At 41.1% G+C, this 25,220-nt stretch overlaps 1 protein-coding gene across 4 annotated transcripts in view; it reads left to right on the forward strand.

Annotated features, from left to right (window-relative positions):
- Positions 1–25,220, forward strand: part of Esr1 (estrogen receptor 1) — a 365,575-nt gene that overhangs the window by 40,891 nt on the left and 299,464 nt on the right. Inside the window, exon 2 of one of the 4 annotated variants that reach the window (XM_027401019.2) lies at positions 18,405–18,514. The exons of the other annotated variants lie outside the window; for them this stretch is intronic. The gene's annotated coding sequence lies outside the window, so the exon portion shown is untranslated. The remainder of the gene's footprint in view (positions 1–18,404; positions 18,515–25,220) is intronic. 4 annotated transcript variants of the gene reach the window in all.

Raw genomic sequence — 25,220 nt, forward strand, 5'->3', positions numbered from 1 at the left:
TATCTCTGAGGCCACTTTCACACAAGTTTTAATAGGTCATTAAATTAAATAGGCACAATTTTCTCTGTCTAGCCAAACTGCAGTTAGCCAGGTCTTTGTATAAAATCCATCATAATGAAGACATTTTACTTGTCTCCTTTCTCTGGAATCGCCCTTGCGACCCAAGGGGGAGAGGCACACTTATTCTTTGCAGCCTTGCTGTTTTGCTCCTGGGAACTCGATTAGCACACTGAAATGTGAGTATGGATAAGGTTTTCTCTGCTTTGTCTTGTTATTAGATTTAGGAAGGATTGGACTTGGCTGGCAGGGCAGCCAGAGCAGCGTGGTAAATGGAGCAGCTGTTTAGAGGCCACATGGTTGCAAGGAGGGTAGAGGTAGTGGCACAGCCTGCTGCTTCATGCCAAGCCAATTCCCAGCTTGAATACCATCCCTCTAAATCCTCAGAATGATTAGACTAACCCAGTGCCTCAGCCATGGCTTACCCATGATAAATGACGGATCAGGTTTTAGCCCAGTCGCATGGAATAACAGCCAAGTGATCATGGTGTGATTTGAGACACACAGTCTTTGGTTGCTAACGGCCTTCAGAGTCTTCGTGTTGGTCTCAATGGGGAAACAAAATAAGATGTTTGCATTTCCACTTGTGTTATGCAAGTACAAGTGAGAGCTTAATCCACACTCACTCACATCTTGATAGAGTGTGCCAGAATCCATAGCAGGCAAAGACACCATTATCCTGGCGATCACACAGAGAAATCACTAGCCACCATGAAATAGGTGCACTGTGAGGTGGCAGACAAGAACAGACTGGAAAGTGCTAGAATCACCCTTGTCAGCCTGTTCTTCACATACCTTCATGAACCAACCGGTTTACTCTGTAAGTCTTCCTATAGGATTTTTTTTTCCCTCTGAAAAATAAACCCTGCAATGGTAAATTTCTCCGAGTTTTAGTTGGTGACTTTTTATGACAGAGTTTCAGAAAGTGATGCTTCGTTCTTTTTTCTAGGATAACAGTTTGATTTCAACTACAAAATTACCACTATAAATAGTTAGCTTGAGTTCATAGGGTGCAAGTCTCATCAGGCAGTTAATTTACATTGCAAAAAAATGTATGAGTCACTTAACTGAAATAAAAACGTAAGTGACAGCTTGTTGTCACATACTGCCTGCCTGTGATCCACTTTGTCAGAAAAATGGAAAACGATTTTGTAACCTTGCCTGTGTAATTCCAAAGAACTATAGACTAAGCTTTATTTGCTAATTAGAGTTATTCTGTTTACGAGAAAGAAACACTATGTCTGTGATTAAAAACAGGAAGGACTTTTTGCTTTCAGGACTTGCGTTTTGGTAAACAGGGTTCCCTTGGTGTGTGTGTGTGTGTGTGTGTGTGTGTGTGTGTGTAAGATTTATCTCTTACATGATTCAAATGCTTAAAGTTTCTGTGATAATTTTAGTGATGTTTATCAGTTCACCTATTGTATTTTAAGAAAAAAAAATGGGTCTGGAGAGCTAGGCCAGTGGCTAAGAGAACATTTTGCTCTTGCAAAGGACCTGAGTTCAATCCTCAGAGTTACAACCTGTAACTTTGGAAGCCTCTGGCCTCTATGAGCAACTGCAAGCATGTGCCTGTTCCCATACCCACACATGCACAAAGTGAATTAGAAATAATTAATAAAAATGGAAAGTTTTGGGTACATTGTATTAGTCAAAAATTAGATCAAACATCACAAAAGCTTTTGAGTTCTCATGCAGGCTCCGAGGGGAGGGTACTTTGGAGCAGACTTTTTTTTTTTGCCAGCTTTTTAGTGGAAGTGGCTGTCATCAGGACCCATGAAAGGTACTTTGGAGCAGAAGTTTTTTTGCTAGCTTTTTTGTGGAAGTGGCTGTCATCAGGACCCACAAAGGGTAGTACAGACCATGGTACTGAACATGAGGTGAACTGAAGATTCTGGCTTTGGGAGTCTAACTTATCCAGACACCTCTCCTAGGGTCACCTGGACACACACCTTGTCCCATGCCCTTCCCACCACTGCTACCATCATTCAGTTCCTTCATCCTGGAATTCCCATTTTCTGAACTGGTGAAAATCCCAGGTGACATTGACAGATGAGATAAGTTATACCACACTAGCTGTATACTCCCGGTATACTTCACATACATTTATTATTTTAACCAATCTATCTATAACTCATTTCAGAGTTGAGCAAGCTGAGGTACTAAGGGTTAACCTGTCTAACTCCACACAGTTAGTGAGTAGGGAAGTTGGGATTTGACTTTAGCCATTGCCATGCTACTTTCCTCTGCTCAACTGGTTATTCCTTCTTGTGAGGGAGGGACATGTACAATCTCTATCACTTGGGACTACATATATATATGTGGCTTGTAACTGTTAACTGTTGTTGTCATTGTCATTATCACCATTCTTTACATAGTAGACACATTTATGTGTCCAGTACATTTCACAGTTAAATCATTAGATTTAATTCTTCCAATATTCTTACTAGATTAATATTGTTCCCATGTTATAGTTGTAAAGATCTTACACACGGAGGTGGTAGGATGGGACTTTGAGCCCTCTTTTCCAGAACCCTTCCCTTTAGCACCATAAACTTCATGCTTTCCAGGAGGTGGAGGCACACACCTTTAATCTAAGTGCTCAAGAGGCAAAAGCAGATGGATCTCTGAATTCGAGGCCAGCCTGGTCTACTGATCGAGTTCCAGGACAGCCAAGACTACACAGAGAAACCTTGTCTCAAAAAACAAAGCATAACAACAACAGCAACAAAATAATAAAAGTCCCACAAACCAACAACAAACAAAATAAAAGCAAAAACACCACCACCAACAACAACAAATACACCAAAACTCAAGCACCAAAAACCAACAATTCCATGCTCAATTTATTAATGGAGAAATGACCTGAGAGCCAGGGATTAGCTCAGCAGTAAAGCTTCTACCTAGCTGGGGCAAAGCCCATGTGTTCTATCCGAAGCAGTGAAAAAAAAAAAAAAAAAAGAAGGAAAGAAAAAACAGATGAATGATGATACAATGAATTCTACGTTTCAAATGTTAGGATTCCATCTTCCTCTTGCTAGACTCTCTGGATGCTCAGGTCAGGCTCACACCTCTCTCAAGAAAAGGCCCATGATCCTCTGTCCTCCACCCAATGCCCCCCTCAGTTATTTTATTCCATCACTTCCACTGACTATATACTCACTTGGGATCATGGAACCACCTTCTGCCCCTTTTAAGACAATGAGACAATTCAGTCAACTCCCCCCCCTCTTTGTATTTTGCTCCTGAACCAGATCTGTTTGCTTGTAATAGATCAGCTCATGTCAGTACGAAAACAGGAGTGTTGATTTCTCCCAGTGATGGGCAAGTGCTCTATCACCGAGAAATACCACCGCCCTCAGCAGTGAGGACTTTTATTTGCCACGATATTTAGAGGGTGTTACTTTAAAGAAGACAAAATGGTGTCTAAATAAGGAAGCTTCTTCCTGGCTGTCCTCGGACAGCCACTGGCTTGTGAGAAGATGAGAAGGCGTTCTTAACAAGAGTGAGGCTCAGAGAAAGGAACGGGCATAACCCAATCTCAAATTCCACCATCTTTGTCCCCTGCCAAGTTCAGCTGGCAGCTACAAGCTGAGGGTCACAGCAAGGCATTTTCTTGAGCTGACTTTGGAGAGTCTGGCCCATGCCACCTCAGCTGTTCTACCAAGATTAATTTATGATAACTTTCAGAGGATCTGGCTGTTTCCTGCTTGACAAGATTCAATTGATGACTCTATGCTACTCTGGGTGGGAACCCACCTCTTTGTCCCTACCATTCATGGGGAGAAGACCACTGCCACCCAATGGGAAGGTTGAAGGTCACTTACTGCATTTTTGGCAGCTTGCTTTTCCCTGTATGTAGGCAAAAACAAGCTCCAAACAAGTAAAAAAAAAATCATATCAAATGAAAGATGATCTAGGACCTAATGGGTTATTAGATGATTTAACAAAAGTTTTTAAATGAAATATTTCATTGCCAACTGTGAACAGACAGTATATTCTTCTTGGCTCTGCTTTCATTAGAACAAGGTTCTATCCTCACTACTCTGTTATTTGGGGATGGGTGATGGCTAATAGGAGCAATATAATACCAACAGGTTATTTTTTCACAGTTTTGGACCAGGTTTTTTAGCATAATGCATTGTTGTTGTCCTCTGGGTCTGTGATTCTCTCTTGCCAAGCCTGTCTCATCAGTTGCCTGTTGTCCTGCAGATTTTTGAGGCATTGGAATCCTAGCAACAGTTCTCTCATTTAAGTGGGATGGCCCTGATTACCAGTCTCTCACAGCTTGGTAAAAGTTTTCTTCTTGTCAACCACAGAATATTTCTGGAGAATTTTTTTTTCCTGTAGGACCCGTTTTTACCTCCAATTTAGTAGAAAAATGTGCTTTGGTTTTTGAATCTGAAATCATATGTCCAAACAGAATTTCTCCCTCCTGGAAGGTAAGATTGAAAGTCTTTTTTTCTATGGGGAGACCCCGTTTCTGCTTGTTCTAGGCTTTTGTTTGTTTTGTTGATTTTACATTAAGCTATCCGTAATAGAAGATTAAATTACTTGTAGCCTTTGCATTTTAAGAACCCACTAATTATACTTACTTCTTCATTAAGTGATTTTTATTAATGTGTAATGTATTTATATCATATCTCCTTCCTTCCATCCTGTCTTGTGAATTTTCCCCTCTCTCAAATTCATGGCCTCTTTTAAAAAATTGTTATTTTTACATATATGTATGTATGTGTGTATTAAATAAATGAATATACAAATACACTTTGCTGAGTCTGTTTAGTGTTACTTGTGTGTATAGTTTTAGAGACGATCACTGTGTATTAGATAACTAATCAAGAGCCTCATCCCTGGGAAAGAATGACTCTCCCCCTGTCAGCATCCATCAATGACCTGTATAGTTCTACCTTGTGAGATTTCCCTTGTTATTATTTCCCAGGTCTTGTTTAGGCAACCATATGATTGAGATTTCGGGGTGCAGCTTTCCTTTCATATATTTACAACACAATCTCACAATGTCCTGGTCCTCTCGCTCATGCAATCTTTCCACCCCCACCTCTGTGTGATGTTTCCTGAGATTTATGTTTATAGGTTGTTGTAGATGTATCAGCCAGGGGTAGGCACCCCATTTTCTGCATTTTCACCAGGTTTGGCTTTATTTAATGGCCTTTGATGCATTTTTTCATTCATCGTCTCCTAAATCTTATATGTTTGTTTCTTTTATTCTTAAAAATATAGTTTTATTTGTGCGTGTGTGTGTGTGTGTGTGTGTGTGTGTGTGTGTGTGTGTGTGTATGTGTGTGTGTGCTTGTGTGTTCATGAATGTGTCATATGTGTGTGGGTCCCCTGTAAAGCCAGAAGAGAGCACTGGATCTGCTGGAGTTGGAATTACAAGTGTTTGTGAGTCCCCCTATGTGGGTGCTGGGAACCGAATTCAGGTCTTCTGCAAGAGCAGCAAGAACTTGTAGCCACTGATCCATTACTCCAGTCCAATCTACACCCCCAGTAACATGCAGCAAAATAAAAGCTGGGATTATATAATAGGTAGTCAATTATAACTTTTAAATTCTAAAAGTAACAGAAATAACAATCCTATGTTCTAGGAACACCCTAAGGGTGCTGCTTCTGTTTTCACTGAGCTAATTCTAACATTCCGGGGTAGTAACAGTTATTGCCCCTTTCTTACAATAGAGAGAGGCACAGCAATGGAGCCAGGGAGATGCCGTGAAAACACATGTCACTGTGGCAAGAAGCAGCATAGGCATTTGGTTCCTAGCAGCCTGGCTTCTGGTTCCACTCACCTCAAATTGTACTGTTTAACAACAAGAACATAAAAAGATGAGGAGAAGTAACTTTTCCATTTTCCTACCATTCAAAGATGTTTGTGAAGAGGCAACATTTGACTCTTCACTGTGCGCACTTTCCAAGTTCTCATGTGTGTGCAAATGAAAAAGGACCAGTCCTTTCTCTGCACTGTTTGGTAGCATCCCCTCCTTCCCACCTTGGTTCTCGCTACCATCTCAGCTCCTCTTCATCCTGCAGCTTCATCAGTTCAACGTTCCATTGCATGGAAGTGCACAATTTCCACAATAAGATTCTGATTAAAAGACACACTTGGTATGAGCAAATCAACAGGAAATGACTGCATACTGTTTTTAGGCGTGTACTTGGTTATTTCCTTATGGTAGATTTCTTAGAATCCTGTCGGGGGTGATGGAGATCAGGCAATGGAGTTGCTCGTTTTTGGTTTCTTTCCTCCACAAAGACTGTCTCAAATTTCATTATAACAGTAGTTAGCAAAGGGACCCACATCCCTGGATGCTGAATACCTTGTGGTTATTATTCTTCCCATTCTATGTGTTAAACAAAAACCAGAGAAAATCATCAATGTGCCATCTCTTGATTTACAAGTTCAAAATATAAGTATTCCTTGAATAGACATATGCATTTAAGTGAAAATCTTGAAAAGAATGAATACTACACCCATCAGTACCCTTTTCTGTGGCAGCCATTTTAAGCATTTTCTTGAGTAGCTTCTATAAGCAGGTTATATAGACACAATTAAAGACATGTATACATGTGCATGTGCATGAAAAATATATGTAGTTTTTATTTTTTTAATTTTCATACTTGTATGCAATGTATCTTGGCTATATCTGCCCCTCCACCACACTCCTCTCCAACTTCCCTTGGACCCCTTCAACACATCTCCCTCCTATTTCTTTTAAATAACCCACTGTGTCCAACTAGTGATGCACATATGTATGAAAATACCTTTGTGAGGCCTAGCTTTCAGTCCTTTTGGATATATGCATAGAAGTGGGATTGCTGGAGCATCTTACCTACATTTTATTTTTTTGAGGGATCACCCTTCTGTTTTCCATAGCAATTTTCTCCCCTTAAAAACTGATCAACATGGTACGAAGATTCTGGTTTTCCACACCCCCACCAATTCTTGCTATTTTCTATACTTTATTACATGTATCTATCTGTTCTGTGAGTTGAAGTGTAAGTTGGGTGTGCATGCAATGGCACACATGTGGACAGTGAGGGTGCCCTGAAGGATCTGAGTCTTTCCTTCTACCATGTAGGTCCTGGAGGTTACACTAAGGCCATCAGACTTGGTGACAAATGCCTTTGCCCAACATCTACTGGCTCAATATTTTCTAATTTTTTTGAGACTAGCACTTCCTATTGGATATGAACATAAGTTATCCTAAGTGGAACCGTTTGGTCCAGAAGAATATCATAAAAGCCTGAGGCAATGAAGGCTTGTTTTGGGGAGGTTTATTTGATATGAATCAGGTCCATTTTCCATATGCTTTATTTATGAAGTAATTTCTAATGGATGTGAGCTGCAGTTCAATGTCTGTAGGTCCAAGTAGGTGGTTTGTGAATTGGAGTTGATTAAGATGAAATGACTAATTGCCTTTATATTGACTTGGGAGTTGGTGGTGGGCAAATGTTCAGTAAAGAAAGAACTATGGGAACTTTGTTTACCGCTTTTCCTACTGACTTAAAAATAGGGTCTACATTTAGCACCTGGCAGGTGTTTTCTAGTCTCAGAAGGCAACAGGATGCTTGTAACCATGAGAAAGGGCTTCAGTGAGTAGGACATTACTGGTTTGTCAGCTAGGAAGTTAGGGGCAGAAGTTATTGAGAATAAGTAACTACTGAGCATCCAGGGCACATTGTAGAAGAAGGGGTGGGAAGATGGTCAGAAACGGAGGATGGGCATGAGTACCATGCATCACTGTCTTCTGGAATTGTCCCTTGTAGTTGTGAAAGCACAATAGCTTCCCCCAAAGCAAACAAAAACAAACAAGCAAACAACATGAAAAGAGGCAGGTGACTCATTGGGAGGAAGGAGGGGTTAACCAGAAGGGACAAGAGGAGGAACAGGGGTTGGATAGACACAATATATAGTATACACCTAGAAGCCTGACCAAAATTTAAAGATGATAAAATGACTTCTAATATTGGAAATAGAGGTGACACCAAGAGAGACAATAATGCAGGCAGGCACCTATCTCACAGATCTGTGAGGACCAAATGAGCTGAGGGAGAGGGGTGTGTAGCTGTGGGTTTTTTTTTTTTTCCATGCACACACCAAACACTTGCAGCAGTCTTGATGTGACATCTTGTGGAGGTGTGGCTTATTATAGATGCCACATTCAGTTTTCTCCATTTGTTTCTTACATTTCCATTGTGTGTCTAGTATTTATCAAGAACCTACTGTGTAGATGCCATGCTGGATGTTTGGGTATTGACTTTTCTGTCACTGGAGACTCAACTGATCACTTTAGATTTATGGCGACAATGTCACCAGGGAAACAAGTGCTCTCTGAGCATCTTTCCATTCCCTTCCTCTGGGCTGCGTATTTGAGCTATGTCCTGGCTTGTTGATCCTCCGTGATATCTCTTATCTTCCCGAGGTTCTCACTGCAGCCTTCTTTCTGTCTTCAGCTTCTCTTCTATTCCCTGGGAATATTTCATATTTTTTGAAACTTCATTAGTGAGTTTTGCAAGATTATTTATTTTCATTTATTTTTAAATTACATGTGTGTATATGTGGTGTGTGTGTGTGTGTGTGTGTGTGTGTGTGTGTGTGTGTGTGTGTGTGTGTGTATACACTGAGACCAGAAACTGATGCTAATTACTTCCTCCATTATGCTTGACTTTATTTCTGAGACAAGATTTCTCATTGAGCCAGGGTTTCACCCACTGGCTAGCCGGGCTAGCCAATGAGCTTGGGGAATCCTGGTGTCTCTCCCTGTCCCTCAGTGCTGGCTGCAGTGGTACACTACCACAGTGTTTGCATGAATGCCAGCAGTCTGACCTCAGGACTTCAAGCTTGTGTGAGACATTTTGCTGATGGAGGCATCTCCTTGACCTTGCCCTAGTTATTTTTGGTAACTATTTCCTATAATTTTTTTAAGCCAAGCAAATGATGTGGACTTGCTCCTGGCATGCTTTGTCTACTTGTGCATGTCGGCATAATCACCATGCCCAACTTTCTGTTGAATTCACAGAAAAATATAAAATTACTGCTAAGATAGATAGGTTTTCAGCATTTCAGATAGACCTCATCTCCTTGAACTCCAGGCTTTTAATGAAAACAATGTCAAGGCTGCTGCCCTGCTCAAAGACCACCCATGCTTCAGAGGCCTCTCATAGTGATACTCTCTGTGGCCACCTGTGACATTCCCATGGCAGCTGTCAGCACAGAAAGAACTGCAGCTGGTGGCCAAGTCAACTTCCCAGCAGCAGGATCCTTTAGAGGAAGGGCCTGGCCTGGCTTGGCTTCTGACCTGTGTCTTCAGTCTTGGCACTTCCCAGTGATCCACACAAGGGTCCCATCCTCTGCCTCATGCTGTCTTCCTTGAATCCTAATTCTCACCACCCCTTTGTCTGTCTGGTCCATCTCCTACCTTTTTCCCTCTTCTCCCCTTTCTCCTCCTTGTCCTTTACAAGGCTTATATATTGTTCAACCTGAAGACTTCTCTTTATTTAAAAATAGAACTCACCAAGTCCCTTTCTGCACTCATCTGCTTATCTTTCTGGCATAGCATTTGTCATTTTGTTTTGTATTCTCTCACCACCTATGACACCATAGAGGGTAGTAGTCGGTCGGGTATTATTATTGTATTGTAGCATGGAAAATAATAGTGTTTTTATTATTGTGGCTTCAAGAGTGGTTTAATTTCAATATTTATGTTTCATGAAACTTCTTCAACTTTAGGAAAATTGTCTAACAGGGATTATTGAGTTATTGATAGTCATCTTTTAAGGCTTATTTTTAGGTTTACTGAGGTATAATTAACAAATAAAATTGTGAATGCTTGAGGCGTGTAGTTTACCACTTTAAAAATTAATTAACTTAAAATAAATCATATATGTTTAATGTATGTAGCAAGATATAAAAGGATGCATATAGATAGTAAAGCCATTGCTGTAATGAAGTTATTTCATATTAATCATGTCATAGAGCCTATTTTGTGTGCCAAGATCCATTAATATCATCCCCTCACGAAATAAAATTCAGTACAATGCATTTTTAAAAAAGATGACTAAGATGCTAACATTACCCAACAAAGCTTTTAAAATATTTATTTCTATTTTATGTATTATGGGCATTTTGCCTTCCTGTATGTCCATGCATCATATGTGTGCAGTATCAATGGAGGCCAGAAGAGGGTGTTGATTCCTTGAAACTGGAGTTACAGATGGTTGTTAGCAGACATGTGGATGCTGGGAATGGAACCTAGGTCCTCTGCAAAAGCAACTGGTGCTCTTAACCACGGAGCCATCTCTCCAGTCCCAACAATGCAATTTTATTACTCACAGTCCTCTGTACTCTGGGTATTGAGATTCTTCATCCTCCACACTTGCTACTCAATTTTCTTTGATCACTTCCCTCTCCAGTTCTTCAATCTTCTAGCCACAGCATTGCTCTATTCTATTCTCCCTTCCTCCCTTCCTCCCTTCCTTCCTCCCTTCCTTCCTCCCTCCCTTCCTCCCTCCCTCCCTCCCTCCCTCCCTCCCCTCCTCTTTCCCTCATTAACTAAACTTTGTATTTCACACACAATTGAGAGAATTAAATACTTTCCTTTCTGAGCCTGGATTATTTCATTTAGCGCAAGGGACTTCAGGTTTACTGCACAGTTTTTCTCTGTAGTCATGTGTTGATGGGCACTCAGATTGCCTTCATAATTAGGCTCTTGTGAGCCGTGCTGCAATGTGCATGGGACAGGGCATCCCCTTAACTGGGTGACTCCTTTCTATAGAAACCCAGAAGAGAGATGGAGGAGGAGTATGGCAGTTATAATTTTATCAAGTAGTTACATGTAGTGAAGGTGTCCTTCAAATTTGACAACTAACCGATGCTGGCTTTGAATTTCTGACCCCTCCTGCCTCTGTCATCCAAGTGCAGAGATTTTAGGCATGTGCCACTATGTCTGATTTTCATTTAAAAACATTTTAGTGTGTGTGTGTTATTTGTGAGTGTGCAATGTGTATTTATGTGTAGGTCAGAAGTTGACATCGGGTGCTTTTCTTTATAGATTTCCACCATCTATCTATCTATCTATCTATCTATCTATCTATCTATCTATCTATCGGTCATCTATTTATTTGAGGCAAGGTCTCTTACTGTATGAGGAGTCCACCACCAATTCAGCTTGACTAGCTGGCCAGTGGGCTCCCAGGATCCTTCTGTCTCTACTTTACTGGAGCTGGGATAACATGTAGGCTGCCTCATCTGGCTTTTTGGTTGGGTGTTGCTGATCCGAAATCAGGTCCTCATGGTTGTGCAGCAAGCACTTCATGGAGAGTGCATGTGATAGGCAGATACAGTGTATTTAGGTATGAACACCATTTCCGGAGTCAGCCTGTCTATGTTCATGTCTTGTACCTTCCATTTCTTAACTGTGTGGTCTTCAAAGACTTGCTCAACCTCTCCCTGCCTCTGTTTTCCCTTTGTTACCTGGGGACGATAATTATGAGGCTAAAGCAGCATTGAATGTATACATCAAATTCAGTATATTAAAATCATGACCAGGATAGCTGGTCATGTGTTGAGTAAATGTATATGTTTTGTTCACCGATGGTAGTTTCTTCTAGACTAGAACTCTGCTTATAGAGGTGTTTAATAGTATCAAGTCAGTGAATGAATGAATGAATGAGTGAGTGAATGTGCTAGATGTCACAGATATGAAGAAATATGTGATTCCCAGCCAGACATCACTGGTTGGGAACAGAAGACAAAGATGCTAATTAAATTGTGCACAAGGTGCTGGGGGAGATGTTTCCATCAGTAAAATGCTCACCATGCAAGCACGAGGACCTGAGTGTGGAGCCCCAGGACCATGTGAAAGGCTAGGCATGCAGGTTGGTGCAAACATGTGTGGGGGAAAATGGAGACAGGTGGATTCTTAGTGCTCAGGGCAGCTAGTCTTGACAAACTGAGAACTAATTTTTCCCTTTTTTATTATTTCGCTGAGAAATTCATACAATGTGTTTTGATCATATTCATTTCCCCTCCCCTATCTTCTCCCAAGTCTGCATGCCCTTCTGTACCAGCACAACTTTGTATTTCTCTCTCTTTCTCTCTGTCTCCCTTTCTTTCTCTCTGTGTCTTTCTCTTTCTCTCTTTGTCTGTTTGTCTGTCTGTCTCTCACTCTGTGTCTCTCTTTAACCATCAAGTCCAATTTGTGTTGCCCATACACTCTTGGATGTGTGACCACACTCCAGATGGTCCTTGATATCCTGGGGCCACACGTTTAAAAAAACCTGATTCTCCCTCCCCCAGCAACCAACAGTTGTCACTAGTTCCTTAGCTGAGATTGGAACTTTGTGCCCACTTCTTCCAGCCCTTGTTGGTATTTTGTTCGGCTCCAATTTGTGTAGGTCCTGTGCATACTGTTACAAGCACTGTGAGTTCATATGTGCAATTGCACTGGTGTGTCTGGAAAAACCTACTGTCTCCTTGCAGTCATCCAGTGCCTCTGGCTCTCCATTCTTTACCTCACCCTCTTCTTCCTCGGTCATCTCTGAGCCCTGGGAAGACAAGATATAGTATTGGTGTCCCCTTTAAGGTCAAGCATTCCACAGTCTTTTTCTCTGTACTTTTCCCAGTCTGTGTTAATTGCTGTCTACTGCAGATAGAAGCTTCTCTAAGGAGGGCTGAGAGAGGCACTAATCTATGGGTATAACAATAATCGTTAGAAGCTGGTTTAATACTATATCCACTTACCAGAACAATAATAGTAGGGTCCTGGGATTGGACTCTGGTGGCCTGGTTTGGTGGCTGGCATCTTTACCAGCTGAGCAATCTTGTCAACCCTTCTCTAGGGATTTTAAAGGAACTCTTGTTAGTTTTCTTTAAGAACCATCAGAAAGACATCTTGGAGTTAAATCACTTCCTAGCTTTTCAATGACAATTTTTAAATGACTCGGTACCATTTTTTTCTTTCCAGGCTTTCAAAAGTGGTTTGCCTTCAAGGTGAGAAACAATCCTCTGATTTTCTTGAAGTCGAGGCCTCTTCTAATGCTGACCCTAAAATAAGACCTTTTCAGGCAGATTTTGTTTTGCTTTAAACGTGTAATTTCCAAAGAGACAAGATTTGAGAAGAACCTTCGCCAATCAGGTTGGCTTTGTTCTGGAAATCAGTCCTAATTTTGTGGCTGTGATTTAAAAAAGAAAGAAAGAGAGCGAGAAAGAGAGAAAGAAGCAAAAACAACACTTCCTCAATGGGAAAACAAGGGTCAGGGTTCATCACATTCACAATGCCTCTGTAAACGTTTGTTCTAAGAGCTGAGGGTTGACTTGAGGAGAAACCTTGGAAACTAACCCAGGTAAAGAAAAAAACACACAAACAAAAACACAGAAAACAAAACCCAAGCAACTGCTTTCACGTGAACTGCTGTGAAAACATTGTTCCTGAGACCTGATGCTTAACTGGTCTTAGCAGTAATACCTAGACACTGAGGCCTGCATTTGGACCCAGTTTGGGTATTTAAGGAGATGAATTCATTAACTGGGCATGAGCACCAGTGGCCTCAGGTTTTGACTGAACTCTGCTTTGCCATATGACTCTAGACAAATGTGCCTAAAATGTGTGATGTAGATTTCTGTAGGGGAAGGCTAGCTGTTGGGGTTCCTGTAGGGCCTATGATCTGTCACAGCCATGAGACAGTAAGCATATGCTCATTGGCATAATGTTTATATATGTCTGGTCCCTAGTCTGGGGAAGGGAAAGACTCATTGTGAATAAAGTGGGTCATTTTATGGATACTACTTTTTGAGTTTTCCCTCCTGGCTTGTTATCATTCTAACAGTTTGCTATCACACAACACATCCAAGACAGGTAGCCAAGATCCTCAGAATCTTGGGAAATGAATGAGACCAATGAGGTTTCTGGAAAAGATTTTTTTCAGGCCTTGATGTTTCACAAAATGATTGCTGGGGAGTATTGCTGAAATGTAGCATTTAAGTGGCAGCACGTTGGAATGCAGCTGTAAATTGAGGAACACCAAATCAAAACAACCCAAACAGAAGGAGTTAATGTTTCAGCCAGGGGACTTAAATGATAAGAGATAATCCAATTTAAAATAAAACTGTTGTGTTCTCAGAACAAATATCCGACATCAACAGCTGGGATTCAGTCCATAGTGTTTCCTCAAACTGTAGTGCACCAGGCAATTGGTGACCTGGCAAGAGGGTAACTATGAGTGTGATAGTGGCATTTCATTTTGTAACCAACTACTTGGTACAGGGCTTCTAGCACAGAGTGTAAGGGCTGCTACCACACCCAAGACATTCAGGCTGCAGCATTCAGCATGCATTTCAGAGGTCCACATTCTCTTCCAGTGATGTTTCTAAGATTTCTGTCTCTGTATGTTTAAGTGGTGGAGTTGGCTTCCAATTTTGGTTGACAAATTTTGTGGATGTGGCTCTGGTAGAAGACAGCCAATAGCACCGCACCCTCCGGGCTGGTGAAGCAACCACATAGCAACAGGGGCTTTTAGCGGCTACCAGATTTGCTAAAAGCAGTTGCTCCAATTAGCAGTAAGAGGCTGGCGTTACTCAGAATTCTGCCTCTTTTGGGTTGATTTTTAATGTAATCTATTTTTACTTTAAATAACAAAATCTTACTCAGTCTCTGGGGGGTGAATAAAGAAAACCTAGCAAAGGCGCCTGGGAGCATTTCAAAAATTGATCATTGATACAGAACACAGGGGCTGGTGAAAGCTTCTTTCCAACGGCAGAATTTGGGAATGTCATTTTTTTTTCATGGTTCATTTCCTGATTATGATCAGACTGATATTGTAGCCGTCTCCTAGACATTCTAACACTGCCGGGGGCTCCCAAACGTGTGTAAGTTTTGCTGCCAGACCTGTCACTAGGGATAATAAAAATGATAGTTCTGAACTGCAAACACGTAGCAGACAGGGTATTCTCTTCAACTCCCTTTTCAAGATGTCAAATCAATACAGTGGAAAGAACTGTAACATACTATGAAAATGCTGTAGTCAGGCTGGAGAGATGGCTCAGCAGGAAAAGGCACTTGTTGTGTAAGCTGGAGGGCAGGAGTCCCATGCCCAGAAACAGAGTGGGTGGAAGGAGAAACCTGACACAACAAAGTTGTCTTTCCATCTCCACATGTGCACAGTGCCCTTGCACAGCCCCCAATACACACTAAAAACATGCTATTGTCAATATATAATACTTTAAAAATGTTTTTTAGCATTTTTCACCTTTTAACATTTGATACCCCCTTCTATGTTTATTTTCAATCACAAAATATTCTTGAGTGTTTTGGGAAGCATGATGGGTTTCTTGCAGTTTCATTTCTTTTTAAAAATATTTATGTGTATGTGTGTGGGTGTATGTATGCACGCCATGCTCGTGCATGGAGTCCACAGAAATCAGAAGAGGACATTGGATCCCCTGGAACTGAGCTACAGGCAGTTGTGAATCTCCATGTGGGTGCCGGGAATGGAACCAGGTCCTCTTAAAGAGCAGTACGACGTTTGTCCTCTGTATCATCTTTCCAATGCCCTTCTGCTCTCTGTTTTAAGGACTTAAGAACAAAACAGAACAGAACAGTAATCTTCTGAGTCAATATTTTCTGGGACTTCTAGGCATTAAGAAGACTAATAGAGTTCATCTTATTGACACTGGAGTACATCTCTTTCCTTTATTCTTGTTCAGAATTCTTTTCTTTTCTTAACCCCCAAACCACTGAAGTAATTAGTAACCTCTAATGTAGAACCTTCAGTAAGCTGTGTTGGTTCATCCTGGGATTCACCCTCATGAGATATTACAGTTTCAATGTTTAAGTGGGCTCAGCCCACTAATGTCACAGTCACGGTGTGGCTTCTGCAGCTATTAGCATTCTAGCAGTCTTTGATTGTGACCTACCACTGAAAGGATCCAAACCGCATTAGTTTGCACTGCTAACCATCGAGAAGCAGACAATTCTTTCATAGAAAACAGTTGGGGGAAAGTATTCAAGTTGCAATTTCTCAAAATTTGTTCTTTATCTCATTTCTAGTGGGTCGACTCCCACCAATTTGGGTGCATAGATGTTGCCAATAGCGCTTGTTCGCTAAAAATGAAATTATCTAGATGAGATGAAAGTTCAGAAAGACTTGTTGGCATGGGATTTCCAGATTGTGCCATTTCTGGCTTATGTGTGAAATTATGGAAACCCATGGTTAAGTTTCCAAACTGTAGCTTCTGTCTCCCCCTCTTACCAGTTTTTACACCTTCCCATCTTGCCTATTTTCGGCTTGTTGTCCGAATTCCTTATGCTCCCTCCATGTCATGGATCTGCTCTGTGGAATGAGTGAAATGCTCTAACCTAGACTGACTGTTTAGGACAGTGCAGAACACAGATGTGGGGATAGTCAGAATTGGGGAATTAGAAACATTCACGCAGCCACTGAGAATCTTCAGGGATTTGCAAGCAAACTGAGAACAAAATTTAGCATCAGGAAAGTCCATGAAAGAAATGTGTGCCTTAGAGTTATGATCTGGAAAAGGAATTTAAGTTTATCATTAATAAAGAAAAAATAAAGGGACCTGTAATTTTCAGAGCCTAGAAAATGAAATATTGCTGGATCCCATATGTTAGACTTCGAACTTTTAGCTAAGAGATCTGCTATTAAGTCAGTCATTGAAGAGAACATAAAAACACTTGTCTGCCCACCTATCATTTGTGATTCTTTTCTTTGGTAAGAGTTCAAAAGAGAATGCTGCTTCTATCCAGCCTGTGGAGTTAGTTATGAGACAAAAGATAATTAAAGATGATAATGTTCCCACCCCCCACAATTCCTGATTACTTAGCCAAAACTTGAAAGCTAGTTGCCATGTGGGAAACTGTTGAAGTTACCTGTGGCAGGAGGCAAGTCTTGTGTCCATCTGCAACCCTTATCTTATTTAACCTGAGTTGGCCACAGTGGGTCCCCCTTGCCATCTTGAGACCTTTCTTCTTAGGTGCACATTCCCAGTTTCCAAACCCAGAGTCTCTCAGGTGGCACTCCCTGAGGCCCAGCCTCTTCATCTATCCTGTATCCTTCACACCTGGTGTCAGGGCTGTAAGTGACCCCCATGGCGTGCTTTCTTCTTGAACTCTAGACCTGTCCATCCAGCTGCCTTCTTGACATCCTTCCCTGATTTTCTAAAGCTTTCTTCCATACTCTGTGTCTAAAAGAAATTCCTAGTCTCTCTCAGAAAGCCCTCATCACAAGATGGATCTCACTTTGATTTGTGGAAGGTTCTTCCTCCTGGGGAGCAGCAGAGGTGTGGGGATCATTCTCAGCTTCTCTACTCCACAAGGCTTACACAGGCAACACAGCTTCTTTGAGAGTGTAGCCCATGACTGGCACCCCAGTCTTACTTCAGCTTCCACAATTTGCTTCCTGGAGCATGACCTCACCTTGAACCTGCCTCCTCTTTTCTTTCCTCTGTTATGTGAAAAGGAAGCCAGGTGGTATCATGACTGTAATAAGTCTTTCTGCCAGCCACCCGAGTTCCACCTGCCACCACGTTAGGGCCCCAAGTAACACACAGAGACTTATATTAGGTACAATGCTGCTGGCCAATGATTAGGATTTCTTATATGTTTGCTCTGTCTTAAGTTTCAGCCATAGGCATTAATCTATATATTTATAAAGACTTATCTTATGGAGGATACTGGTGGCATGTGTCCTCTTCCCAGGATCACATCAACGCTCCACAGAGAAGAAAGGAGGAGGAAGAGAGCGATTTCCTGCTTGTCCCTGCTTATATTCTGAGTCTGCCTGCTAAGTCACTTCCTGCCTGGATCACAAGACTTCTCTTTACTACATTTCCCAGAATCCTCCTTGACTCCTAGTCCCACCTATCTTGCTTCCCTATTGGCCAACAGTGCTTTACTCAACAACCAATAAGATATGCATACACAGTAGCACTTCCCCCATCACAGGACTGTTTAGGGTCTCCCAGTTACCTCTGAGTTCATTTGAGGCAAACTGCCACCATCCCATCCTTATGCCTTGGGCTACTTCATTTCTTTTCTCCATCTTCCTTCTGTTCTTCCCCCCTCATTCCACTCTCCCTCTCTGCCCCTCCCCCCCTCTCCCCCTCTCTCTTTTTCTCTTCCCTCCCTCCCTCCTCCCTCCCTCCCTCCCTCCTCCCTCCCTCCCTTCCTTCCTTCTGCCAGGGTCTTGTTCCATAGCTCAGGCTAGCCTCAAACTCATGACCCTCCTGTCTTGGCCTCCTACACCCAGAGGTTATGGTTTAGGCCATGACATCTGTCTTCCCTTGTACTTCTTATGGATTTGTGCTTTCTCTGCTTCAGGGTCCTGGTATCTTAGGCTGCTGGTTGGATGCGATGGATTCCCCTCTGATCCAGAACTTTTTCATTTGCTGTCTCCTCAAACACACCCCTTGTTCCTCTTTCTCCATAAGGTAATGATTCCAGTTTCACCTGGATTTTTTTTTTTTTTATCTGAAGTGGCAACTTTCTCTGTATTCCCATGCTCTTTATATTTCACTTCCTTATTTATGCATTTATATCTTTGTCACCTTCTGACCTGCAGTGACTTTTTTTTTTTTACACTTATTCATTTCCTTAAAGCAGAATGGAACATCTGTAAGGGCAGAATTGTGTTTTGTGCAATTCTATGTTGCTAATGTTTATGACATAAGGCAGCACATGGTTAGGCATTTAATTTATGTTTCTTTTTTTGACCAAGTTGAGAACAATAGTGATACTTCTTAGCATAAACCAAATGGCATAGTATATTATTATTTGATTCAAAGAGCAGGAAAGGCTGTGTGTGTGGGGGGGGGCAGGGGAGGGGAGTTCATGGCTTGCAGCCTTACTTAACATCCAGATTGAACTTAGTTTCTCCTGACCACCTCACTTCAGTGGGCTCTGTCATTGCCTTCTCAATCCAACTTGTACTCTTGAACATACCTTTTACTAGTACTGAGGCTATTTTTACTGTTCTGTTAAAAACCCATTTAAAATTACAAAACAAGACGGTGGTATTGCTTTAACTCTGACCTTACAAGACTCTTGGTTTTATAACTGTTTAGAGAAAATGTGGAAAGGTTGACTGTGTTTGCTGGCCCCACTCATCTTATTACTCATCTCTCTATAAAGAGGTTTTTAAAGCACATATTAAAAAGTTTCCATCTCTCTTGTCTCATACTTTTCTTCTCATCTTCCTTTCTTGGGTTTCAAAGGATCCAAAGCAAGACCTCTGTGAATCTGGAGGAAATGTGGTAGAGCAGGCTGGACTGCAGCTGACCTCGGAGTCACTGCTCCCGTGACTGCTGTGTGCAGGGGCCAGCACATGCCTGCTTCTCATCAGCAAGCCCTCAGCTGCTGTTTTGCCCAGAGTAGCTGTCTCTTGTGGCCCTTTGCTTGTTTGTGCTTCGGCAGATGCGGTTCCTCATATCCAGCAAGAGCTAGTCTAAGAATAAGGCCTTGATTCTTAGAACACATGCTGTGGCGGAGCTGCCTGGGGCGTGGAGTGGGAAAACTGGGATGGCAGGTTGCTTTCCAGAAAACTTGACATGCCAGGAATGACATCACCCATTCCCCATAATAAGGCAGCAGGCTGACCTTGAGGAACAGAGGTCGTTCAAGGGCTCCGTGCAGGACAGTATCTGCCTTCAGCTGCATCCCCAAATGAGGGAGTCTATAAACATTGACATCACCTACTGGGAACCTCAGAATGGTCAAATTCTGGAGTCTCCAGAATCTTCCAGAACATTGCATGTTTGTAGCATCTAAACTGCCCATTTTGCATCTTGACTATTTAGTGTTTGTAAGAGGCAAATGCCTGTTAGACATGTAGTGGATATTTGTGTGTAATTTTGTTAGTCTCAGGCTGGCTTGTTTTCGATTTCCTAAATAGAGCAGGCAAACATGCTAAAACTAAAACTGCTTTATTATCACCTGTGTCTCACAGGGCCCCTCTCTACCATGGCTACTTAAAATATGCCTGTCACCTCTGTTCCTTTTTATGCATTTATTTAATAGCCGTCAACCAACGTGTTCTCTACAATTCATTCCATCATGATTCAGGAGAAGCAACGGTAATGACACATTTAGAATCAGAAAATTGTAGCATGTTTGAGCTCCAGAGGACATTGGAGAACACCTCGCCTAACCACTTCCCCTCCACAAGAGAGAGTGGGGTGAAGTGGAACAGTGACTCAGCCAAGTTCCCACACTGATTTTTCTGGCAGGGTTAAACACCCAAAGCTGTGTCTCTTAATCTCCTGTGAGTGTTCTTGTCATCAGAGTGAGTTAAAATGAAAATTACCATAAACCCGGGAGCAACAGCAACAACAATAATGACAAACTCATCAAAATCTACTATGTGGTCTAGAAAACTAAACACAAAGTAGTCTTGTGATTTCCACTGCACAGGATAGAATGGGCCTGCTGAAATGTTAGCATTGTGTTTAAAATATTTATTTGCATGTGTGTTAAGGTGTGCCTGAGGACCCATGTGTATGGCGTAGGTGGTGGTCAGGGGACAACTTTCTAGAGTTGGTTCTTTCCCTCCACACGAGTTCCTGGGATAGAACTTAGGTAGAAACCACCACTCATCCACAAAAGGAAAGTGAAAGTACTTTAGTTTGCTTTGTTTGGCTGTCAATGTTGCTGATGCATTTTCAGTATTTATATCAGGTGTATCTTTAGATTCCTGACAGATGTTCGCTTGGGGTTGCTGAGTGGTTGATGGAGGTGTTCTCCATTACATTAGAGAGGTTAAGAATACAGCAAGGTTCTCCAGTGTTGCAAAATGCAGAGATATGCTATCTTGACAGCCAGCTGTTGGTTTTTGCATCAAAAAAGGGTTACTAGCTGGAAGAAAGCCAAGCCAAAGATGTTAACAACAGTATAATGCTTTGTAAGATTCACAAACTTCATTGGTTCACAAATTCAGCAAATATGCAGTGAACAAGTCCAAAAGAATAGCCAGACTTCAAGGTGTGCACAGTTGGTGGAAGGCTTGGGTACCAGACAGAAGATTAAAATTCACTGTGCTCAGTACAAGTTATCTCAACCTCGGGGAGTGAGTGTGGTCTGGGAGAAACACCTATGCCTGGAACATTACTAGAATTTGAGTGAGTGAGCAAAGCACAGCCATGTGGATGAAAGGATAGAGACTGAGAACAGCGGGGCAACACACAGGCTGCTTGGTGCCTGGAGTGCCAACATACAGGGCTACTGTCTTGATTTGCTTTCTGGTTTGTCAAGGAAGGAATCCAAGGCCCTACTCTGTTCAGGATGGAAGGGGTCAGGAAGGGCTCCCAACAGTCTTGCTGTGTGTAGGGCTAAGGAGATTCCTAGAAGGTAAGACTTTCAATACTCATACCAGGACTGTTTTGGGCAACAGCGCAGGATGGTTGGACATGCTATCTTTATGTGGGCATCTGCCAACTGAATCAAGGGCCTGTCTGCTGTGTTTTGTTTTATTTTCCTGTTGGGTAATAAGTGAACATGTTAACAATGGGATGTGAAAAAGAAGGAAGACATGGTATTTGTAGATGCGAAGAAGAAATATTTGGTGACAAATGTGTCCATACTGGGGAAGAGGAGGACTTCAGACACTAAGGATGAAGGAGGGACCCAGGAGGGAACATACACTGGGCTCTCGAGTGTGAAAACCAGCAAGAGATGACATCTATCTACCTACCTGTCTGTCTGTTATCTATCTATCTATCTACCTATCTATCTATCTATCTATCTATCTATCTATCTATCTATCTAATCTATCTATCATCTATTATCTATTTATCATCTACCTACCTGTCTATTATTTATCTATCATCTACCTACCTTTCTATCTTCTGTCTATTATCTATCTATCATCTACCTATCTGTCTATTGTCTGTCTGTCTGCCTGTCTGTCTGCCTGTCTGTCTGTCTATCAATCTATCTGCTCGCCAATCTTTCCATCATCTATCTTCTACTATTATCTATCTATATATCTATCGATGTATCTACCGTTTATCTGTCTGTCACCTTTATGACTGATATATCTATAGATCTATGATCTATTGAGGGTGTCAATTTGGAGCAGTGATGTTGAAAATTTATGGAAGAACTAGAACAGGAAATAAGTTTAATCAAATTTCTATAAAAAGGTGTCATTCCTGTCAGCAGTTCATTAACTCTGATAGAGATAATCATGTGACTGAATTCATTAAAATTAAATTTCCTACCATTTAAAGATATTCATTAGTCACAGCGATAATCTTTGAAGGTGGAATTGGGTTATTTCCTCTAAAAATTGTGTTATATTAACCTATTCAAACCTCACTGTTTGCTACATGTTTTAAAAATGAATCTGGTTTCTAGAGCATAATGGCACAAGCTTGCAATCTCAGCACTTGGGGGTGAATAAGAAGATCAGAAGTTCAAGATCAGCTTTAGCCTAGTAGTGAGTTTGAAGCCAGTCAGAAGTATTCAAAATTCTGTCTTGAAACAAAACAAATTTATCTTCCAGGGTGTAGTGGCAGATGCCTATAATCTTGGAACTCAGAGGCTAGAGGAAGGAGAATCATGAATTTCAAGTGATACTGTATTGTATAATGAGGCTTTGCCCCCCCCCAATAAGAGCAAACAAAGATTCATTTGGAGAGAGAAAAGAACATTTGTAAACATAGTTCTTCAGGTGACTGTGTTAGCGATTAGCCAGCCCTACCCGTCTCTTTTCTCTGACTTCAAACCAAGTAGACTGGCACCATGCAATAGAAGCATGTTAGCTTCCTGTCACTTAGAGTGTCCTGGCAACTCCAAAACACGTGAGAGAGGAAGAGTATAAAATTGATCTTAATAATACTTTTTAATTGATTTGATACACTGGCAACATCACAATTTTAACATGAAATCACTATGGAGAATTATTGAGATGACACTTCTCTTTTTTTGCTTTGTACTGTCTATAATTCTGTGTGTGTCCTTTTCAATTACAAAGCACCCCAACTCAAATATAAAATGTTCATTAGGAATTTTTGACCTGAACAGAGTTTTTTTTTTTTTAAGTTCGGATATTTGAAAAAGTAGATTAATATATAAGAATTATTAGAAGCATATTTCAGATTTTAATGATTGTCTTGCACAACAACATAAACAAAGGGTTATGAATAGTAACTTATAGTTGCTTATTCAAGTGTCCATTCAAAAGAAAACTAGCTCTCCAAGTATAAGCCTTGTAATAGTGTTTAGTAAAAACAAGATATGCATATATCTCTTTGTATATATGCATACATCTGAATATGTATATACATGTCTGTTACATCTCTGATTGTATGTATATCTGAATATGTGTTATTTATATCTGAAATATTTGCTATAGGCCCCATGGCAATTAGCAAATATGAAAATGGGTAAAATCTTACACATTCTTTTGTATTGATAACTGGTGTTCTGCCTTGAGTATCAAAGCAAGACATAGTAGAAATAGATTTATTGATGATGATGCTCTGACTACCCCATCAAAACTTGAAAGTGGTAGACAATGTCCTTTAATTATTGATCAGCAATTCCAGGCTAAATTTTTATCACAGGAAAGCAGTCTTTGCCCAGAAAGGATCAACATGCTATCTTGATCATGGTTTTGATTCACTTTCAAATAAAAATGATATAGTGGTATTATTACTGGATTGAAAAGTGGTATAATCAAACTAAACTATTAAGTGTAAGAATGACAAAAACTTGACCGATAACCCCATATTTCAAACACTTGCTAGCCATAGGTGATTGGCATTTGCAGAATGGGACAGCAGGACATAGGTCACATTAGGTTTACTAATTCAATAACGGGCATGCTTTAGTCTCTCCTGTGGCTTGCCACTTCCTCTTCCTGCCCTCCCCATCCCCCACCTTTTTTTTTTTTTTTTTTTTTTTTTGGCAGACATTAGTTCTGTGTCCCCCCTGTAGATGGCAGCACTTTCTTCTTGAAGTCAGGAGGTCATACTTTTCACTTAGATTCCTGCAGTTTTCATAGAAAGAATCACAATTCTCTAGAAAATTCTTTGGAAGCATAGGTCAGAACATTTTCAGTTCCACTGTGATTCTGTGATTTCTGGTTCAGGAAAGAATCCATTTACCTTCTCCCTGGAGAGCTGCTCATGGCTCATTGTGGAGTGAGGCAGAAGAGACTTCAGGGGTCCAACTTAAAACACTTAGCATTCCTGTGTTTGCACAGGACCACACCTCCTGCAGCAATCAGAATGGACAAGAGACAGTTTCTGTCTCCCATGCTGTGACAATAACTCATGGTTTCACTTTCCTCTGAACTTTGTAGCCGGGTTTTTTTAGAGCCCCCTCAGAACCTGATATACATATGATAGCCACATCTGGCATCAAGGGGACCAAGTATAATGTAGCTAAGGCTAATATTTTAAAAATTCATTTACATTTAGAAGTACCCCTTCCTTCTCCTTCACATCGTGTTGGTGATGAGGTAAGAGAACACGATGTGACAAAAGAAGCACTGAGGAAAGAGATGGAGAAATTCAGCTGGGTTTCCCAAGGCCTGGCACACATCTGTGCCGAGCACACGAATACTGTGTGGGACCCAGCAAACTGTGGACTGATATCTTGATCCTTTTTGACTGACAGATTAAAATTACAGGCTCTCTTTTTCTGTAATTTTAACTCATTCTGTTTCCCCAGTACAGCCTCAAGGCTCTATTTGAATTTTAATCATAATTTTTCTTAGTTTAGATTCATGCCAACCTTGTGCTGTACCTGGTATAATGAGTTTAAAGTGCTATGCTTTTGATTCAAGGAAAAAGTCACTGTTTTCTTATTATATTCTTTAATTTTTTTAAAGATGGATTGTTAATGGCTTAGAGTAGAGAGAGAGGATGGAAGAGGGAGTTGACTTTACCCAAGCTAGCACAAATCAGTAGATCTATTAAGTCCTTTGTCACATATTTGCTTAGTATTAATTTTTATAAGCCACAGAACATTTTTTAAAATGAAGAAACTGTACTAAGAGAAAATCAGTCTTTTTCATCTTGTAAATGACAGATTCAGCAGAGAAAAATCTACTGGAGTGCTTTTCATCTTTTGCTTTCCATGGAGATTCCTTGCAAGGACTCTTTGCGTGTGACGGCCTTGGGGAAAGGAAACATG

This window comes from Cricetulus griseus, chromosome 2, assembly GCF_003668045.3.
Source record: "Cricetulus griseus strain 17A/GY chromosome 2, alternate assembly CriGri-PICRH-1.0, whole genome shotgun sequence".
Taxonomy (NCBI): Eukaryota; Metazoa; Chordata; class Mammalia; order Rodentia; family Cricetidae; genus Cricetulus; species Cricetulus griseus.